Source organism: Ictidomys tridecemlineatus, chromosome 7 (genome assembly GCF_052094955.1).
Source record: "Ictidomys tridecemlineatus isolate mIctTri1 chromosome 7, mIctTri1.hap1, whole genome shotgun sequence".
NCBI classification, from domain to species: domain Eukaryota; kingdom Metazoa; phylum Chordata; class Mammalia; order Rodentia; family Sciuridae; genus Ictidomys; species Ictidomys tridecemlineatus.
The window spans coordinates 127,781,785-127,787,784 of NC_135483.1; the positions used below are offsets into that span (position 1 = coordinate 127,781,785).

General features: G+C 37.0%; 1 long non-coding RNA gene across 4 annotated transcripts in view; it reads left to right on the top strand.

Annotated features, from left to right (window-relative positions):
- Positions 1–6,000, top strand: part of LOC106145229 (uncharacterized) — a 93,626-nt gene that overhangs the window by 35,355 nt on the left and 52,271 nt on the right. For all 4 annotated transcript variants that reach the window (XR_013424086.1, XR_013424085.1, XR_001230109.4 and 1 more), the window contains exon 4: positions 5,963–6,000. This exon is cut by the window's right edge and continues 93 nt beyond it. This is a non-coding gene — a long non-coding RNA (uncharacterized LOC106145229). The remainder of the gene's footprint in view (positions 1–5,962) is intronic.

Below are 6,000 nucleotides of genomic sequence, written 5' to 3' on the forward strand. Positions count from 1 at the left end.
GACTGGAGATTTGATTGGATGATCATTGCCTATTTGGTACTTGAGACCCCTATTGCCCATGGAAAGTGTGCAGCATGAGAAGAGAGAACTGCCCAAGAGAGCAGGTGTAAATTTCATAGGCCCTAGTCTACAGCATGCAAAAAAAAAAAAAAAAATGTTAACGTCCTTTATTTTGGAAGAACTTGCATCCTAATTTTATAGTATCTCAAATAAGGTCCTTGGTTGAGTAAATTCTTTTCCTAAAAGTTACTATTTATTCATTATTTTTATAGTATTTATTTATTTGTTTGTTTTACTTCATATAAAAATTGAACACTGTTAATAAGTTGGTAAGAAAGAATAACAATTTAAATTGTGGAAATTTATTTATTTCCTACACCAGATATTTTCTCTTTTTTCTGGTTTTCCATATTTTTTAAAATTTATATATGACCAGATATTTAAATAGTTTGGCATCTAGCTGACTTTTGATTGTGCCTCTAATTCTAACAGATATCCAGACTGTATAGGATTCCCAGCAGTGAACACAGCATGATTAAATTAAAACACATCTTGTAGTTAGAAATTCCTAAATGAGACAGTGATTTAAAATGGATTTTCTTAGCGAATTCTTAGCAAAATGAGGCAAAGGGTTGATTCTGAGACTGTCGGGAGAAGGTCAGGAACTTTTCTTGGATTGGATTGGCTAATCTCTTTTAAAAAATGTTCCCAAAACAATATCAATTTCATTCCATCACAGCATTTGCAGCTGGTACTATTTCCTTACCATCTTCCCACTGGAATGTATGCCCTTTGATTGCAGAGACCGTATGGTGTTTTAGGTTGCAGCCCAGTGCCATCTGTAGTGCCTGATAGGTAATAGATTCCTTGAATACTTTTGAATTAATAAAGAATGAATGGAAGAGAAGGAGATAGTTATGGTATTTTCCTCTCCATTGTTCTTCCTGATATGCCTTTATTAAACTTGTCCTTGTTGCTTTTGGATAAGAGTACCTTCACTAGTTCGAGGGGTCTTTGGACATAGAGCATTGTGCCAGTCTCCTACTTTGGTCATAACACCTTGTATCAGGATCTCTGAAAACTTTCAGTTGGACAGAAAAAAAAATCAACCACTTAAAAGAGAAGTGCTTACTACCACATATTGTTACTCTGAAAGAAATACCACAAACAACAAAAGTACTTCTCTGTTTTATCAGCAATGCTAAATCTTGGCAAAGAAACAAGAGAAGAATGGAAGTAAGGGAAAGAAAAAGAGAGTAAGGGGGTTCAAAGTAGATTACTAACATCAAAAAATAAATTATCGGTAGTTTCTCATTGCAGAAATGTAGATTCTAAGAGGTTAACAGATTGGCTAAAGAAATCATCAAGGCAATTTAACTAGGGATGAGGAGCCAGAGTATAGAATTTACAATTTTCATTCTTCATGTATGAAGAAGTTCTCTTCAAAAATGAATAGAATAATCCAGGTGTGGTGGTGCAGGCCTGTAATCCCAACAGCTGAGAAGGATTGTAAGTTTAAAACCAGCCTCATCAATTTAGCGAGGCCCTAAGAAACTTACGAGACCCTGTATCTAAATAAAATATTTTAAAAAGTGGGGGATATGGCTATGTGGGCACTTTACCACTGAACAGACAAATGGACAGAATAAGGGCTGGTGATGTAGCTCAGTGGTAGAGTTGTTGACTACCATGTGCAAGGCCCTGGGTTCAATCCCCAGTCATCCATCCATCCATCCATCAATCAATCAATAAAAGAATAAATAGAAATAAGACCTGTGTTTGACATGGAAACATCTGAGTGTTTGCCTTGACAAATTCCTTATATTAAATCACATGCAAGAATTGACAGACTTCCCATTGACTGGGTAACAGATGACAGATTCTGGAGGCAATTAAAATAGCAATTTACCAGGTAATGAACACTAGAACATGAAATGGAAACAGCAGCTGTGATATTGCTGCTAAAGAATTTGTCCTACCTTTTTATTTACTGATTACTCACATTTCAAAAGAGAAAGATGAATCCAAAGTAGAGTCATCTTTCCATATCTATGGGTTCCACATTTCCTGATTCAACCAAACAAGGATAGAAAACATTTGAAAAGAAATTGTGTCTGCACTGAATACATACATATTTTTTCCTTGCCATTATTCCCTAAAAAGTGCAGCATAACAGCTATTTACATAGCATTTACATTAGATTAGGTATTATAAGTACTCTAGAGATGATTTAAAGCATATAGAAGGATATGCATAGATTATATGCAAATACTACTCCATTTTACATAAGGGACTTGAGCATCGTGGATGTTGGTATTCACATGAGGTTGCAAAAGCAATCTCTCATGGATATGAAGGGATAACTGTACTTCAGTCCACGCCATCAGCTAGCTTCATTCCAAACAGTCTTTCCAAACCAACAGAGTAGGGTCCTTTGATGTGCTGTCGAGGTTAGTCTTCCCACAGAGATAACCTCACTGGTAGAGGTTAAGTACTTTCCCTTCCAAAAATAATTCCCCCCAATTCTTCAGAGGTCTTAAGACATCCATCACGTGTTCAGTTTTTATAAGGAACTGTTTAAGAGTCCAAATAAGACAAAGTAGTTGTTGAAACATATACTGATCAAATAAACAAATATAGTAACAAATAAATAGATGACTGAAGAGCTGAATGCATGAATGATAAATTAAAATACGTAGTGGCCAGAGTAAAGATAGTTAAGTCAGAAGTTTAATTGTCCCAAGATCCATTTTACCCTTCTTCCTGTGCACATGATCAAGAAGCTAGACAATATGCTCTCCAGTCTCCACAGCGAGACGTATAACATTTCCAGGTCATTTTTAACTTAAACTACTTTCTGGATTTTTTACTTTCCTCTTACCTTGAGCTGAAACTTTGACACGACAGCAATTCTGCTTCAACTAGGAAGGTAAATACCTTACCTTAGGGACTGGTAGAACTGCAGTGAGAAGAAACACAGATCCCTGAATGTCCTCATGAGGCAGAGTTGCCTAACCAAATTAGACCAACCTGACTATTATATGAAGGGGAAGAAATTAATATCTTATTTAACCTACTGTATTGTAGGGATCTCTTTATTATACTTGCTGAGACTTTATAATTAATACATTAAGCAAAAGCATCAATGAACACAAGGAAGGAGCTGAGGAGGATTAAAGACAGCCTTAATCTTCTTCCCAAGCAGTCACCTTCTAAGGAAGGTCTAAAAATAAATTATTGCAGTCATTTCTTCCTGATGATATAAAACATTTTGAGGGATTTTGAACAATCAATAATATTTTTTTGTGAGAGTCTTTATATAGGGATTGTGTTAGTCAGCTTTTAATCACTGTAACAAAATACCAGAGATAATCAACTTATAAAGAGGGAAAGTTTATTTTGGCCCACAGTTTTGGAGATTCTAGCCCATGTTGCTTGGCTTTCTTGGTTTGAGTCTATGGCCAGGCAGCATATCATGACAGGAGCACATGGTGAAGTTAAACCACTTGCTTTGTGGATATGTAGATAGAAAGTGAAAGAGGGAGAGAGAGAGACATGGGAGAAAAGGCCAAATTCCTACAATTCCCTTCAAGATCATAGCCCACTGACCTAAAGATCTCCCCTTAGGCCCCGCCTTTTAAGGGTTTCACCATCTCCCAATACTGCTACCCTAGTTTCAAGATTTTGACGTTAGACAATTGGGAAAGTAATTTTACCAAATTCAGAAATTGGGAAAGGAAGGCAGCCAGTTTTGGGACAAAGTAATAAATAGAGTTTTTCAAATGTTAAGTTTATGAGTTTTTTTTTTTTTTTTTTTTTTAATGAGGAAAGCATTCTGGGGTTGATTTCCTTGGAGGAATATTTAGTTAAAAAGTATCTTTTCCAGCGGATTTTATACACCAAAATGCAAGAGGAATTCCAAATGGAGAGACACACAGCCTATTATCTAAACAGTTGCTCCCAGACGATCTCCTCAGAAAACTGAGCTTGATGTCCTCTTCCTATGTGCTACAACCTCTATTAAGGTTCAAAGAAGAAAAGTGGGGGCTGACTGTGAAAGTTGTTGGAATGATTTCAGCACAGACATAGTTCAGAAGACAACTGTAAAAATTCAAGAGTCTCAGGCCTGACTAAACGAGAGCTATCACTTTACAAAGATTGGGCTTCAGGAGGCAGGGAATCCTGAGCTAAAAACTAAGGGAAATAATGCTCCTCCGTGGCCCAGCAATCAATGTTTTAAAACACTGGTTAAGGATGGCCTCAAAACTTTGTGAGATGGTGGGAAGGGAAGAAGGAAAAGGAGGAGGGGGAGGAGCTGACAGTTGTTGAGTGCGTTCTACATGCCAAGAATATCAAGTTAAATATAGGTTAACTCATTTTATCCTGACAGTAACCCTAGGAAAGACAGCCTATTGGTATTCCATATTGCAGAAGAAGAAACGAAGACACAACAAATCATCTAGACTTATATTAAAATCTAGGTTGATCGGCTCCAGAACTCTACTTTCTACCACTCTACCCTACAGTCTCCTTTTGAGTTCAGATGTTACACACCATGTATCACATTGTCATTGTACTGAGAAACATGGGTTTGCAGGTGTCAGGTCTTCATGCTTCTGCCTCTGGATTGCTACAGAAGGTTTCTAATTGATTGCTCTGTTTCCAGTCTTGCAAGTCCTGTCTCAACTATCACCTTTTCTGGGTAGTCATTCCTAAATCCTCATGCAGGATACATCTCTCCTTCCCCTCTGTGATTGTGGGTCATGGGAGCATTATTATACTGAAGTTTTGGAGGAATGGTGGCTATATTTCTGGCAGCCTTATACAGTCTAGCACACCTGGCTTATACTAAGTGCTCAATAAATATTTAATTACTGAAAGTAGGAAACCACTCTGGGAGGTGCTTGGAAACTTTGTGTTATTTCATATATAAAGTAGCATCCTTAAACTGATTGAGTGGCAACTAGAACTAACAAATGCATATAAAGATTAGGCAATGGCTGATTGCTAATTAGCAGTCTCCTGTAATAAACCTGGCACTTATCTAGTTTCTAAGCACAAATTCTTTTCCCTACCAAAATCTCACAGGTGACTTTTTAAACATAATCTTTTCAGTGTATTTCTCCATTTGTCCCCCAAACACTACTCAGACCCATAAACAATAACCTTGAGGAGTTTTTTTTAACGTGCCTCATTTCAATTCCTGCAAAATTTGATAGAGTGAAACATTTTATAATTCTGATTTCCTGGTTCCATGCAGCAGTCTAAACATTTGTTTTTAGATTTGAGTTCTGGGTATTTCCTTAGACAGTTCAACTAAATGCCCTTGGAAGAGGTACTGGGTTGTATATCTGATACTATGTTCAAACCTCTGGCTGACCTTTTGAACTGATTACAGGTCCCCTCCCTGCAGTGTCTGAATCCTTCTCAACACATTGCTCAAGACAGTCACTAAAAATGTGGATGTGTAACCGATGTGATTCTGCAATTTGTATACGGGGTAAAAATGGGAGTTCATAACCCACTTGAATCTAAAGTATAAATATGATATGTCAAGAGCTATGTAATGTTTTGAACAACCAATAAAAAAAAACAATCAGATAAGGCCTAAACAATGTTCCTAAAGCTCAAGATTTATCTGCTCACACCCCAGCCTATCTCTAATGTTTTCCAATCACTGCCCCGTCTCTCTCTTTCATTCATATGTCCCAGAATCACCTAAAAACCCTGAATAGGTAAAGTTGCTACACTTATCAGTGTTCTTCCTTATCCCAGGACCTTGAAGATTTCCCTGTCCCTTCAGTTCTTATCGGTTTCAAGGACTTTATTATGAACTCCTTGCTTTCTTCCTCTTTCTGATTTTTAAAAATATTTCTGACATGGGATTCAGAAGTAAAGATTCTTAACTCAGGTTACAAGGTCTTACAAATTAGTGAAATTACCTATGCTTCTAAATTTCCAGGGTGGAAAAACTGTGAAGGCTCCGAAACAGATTGGAGA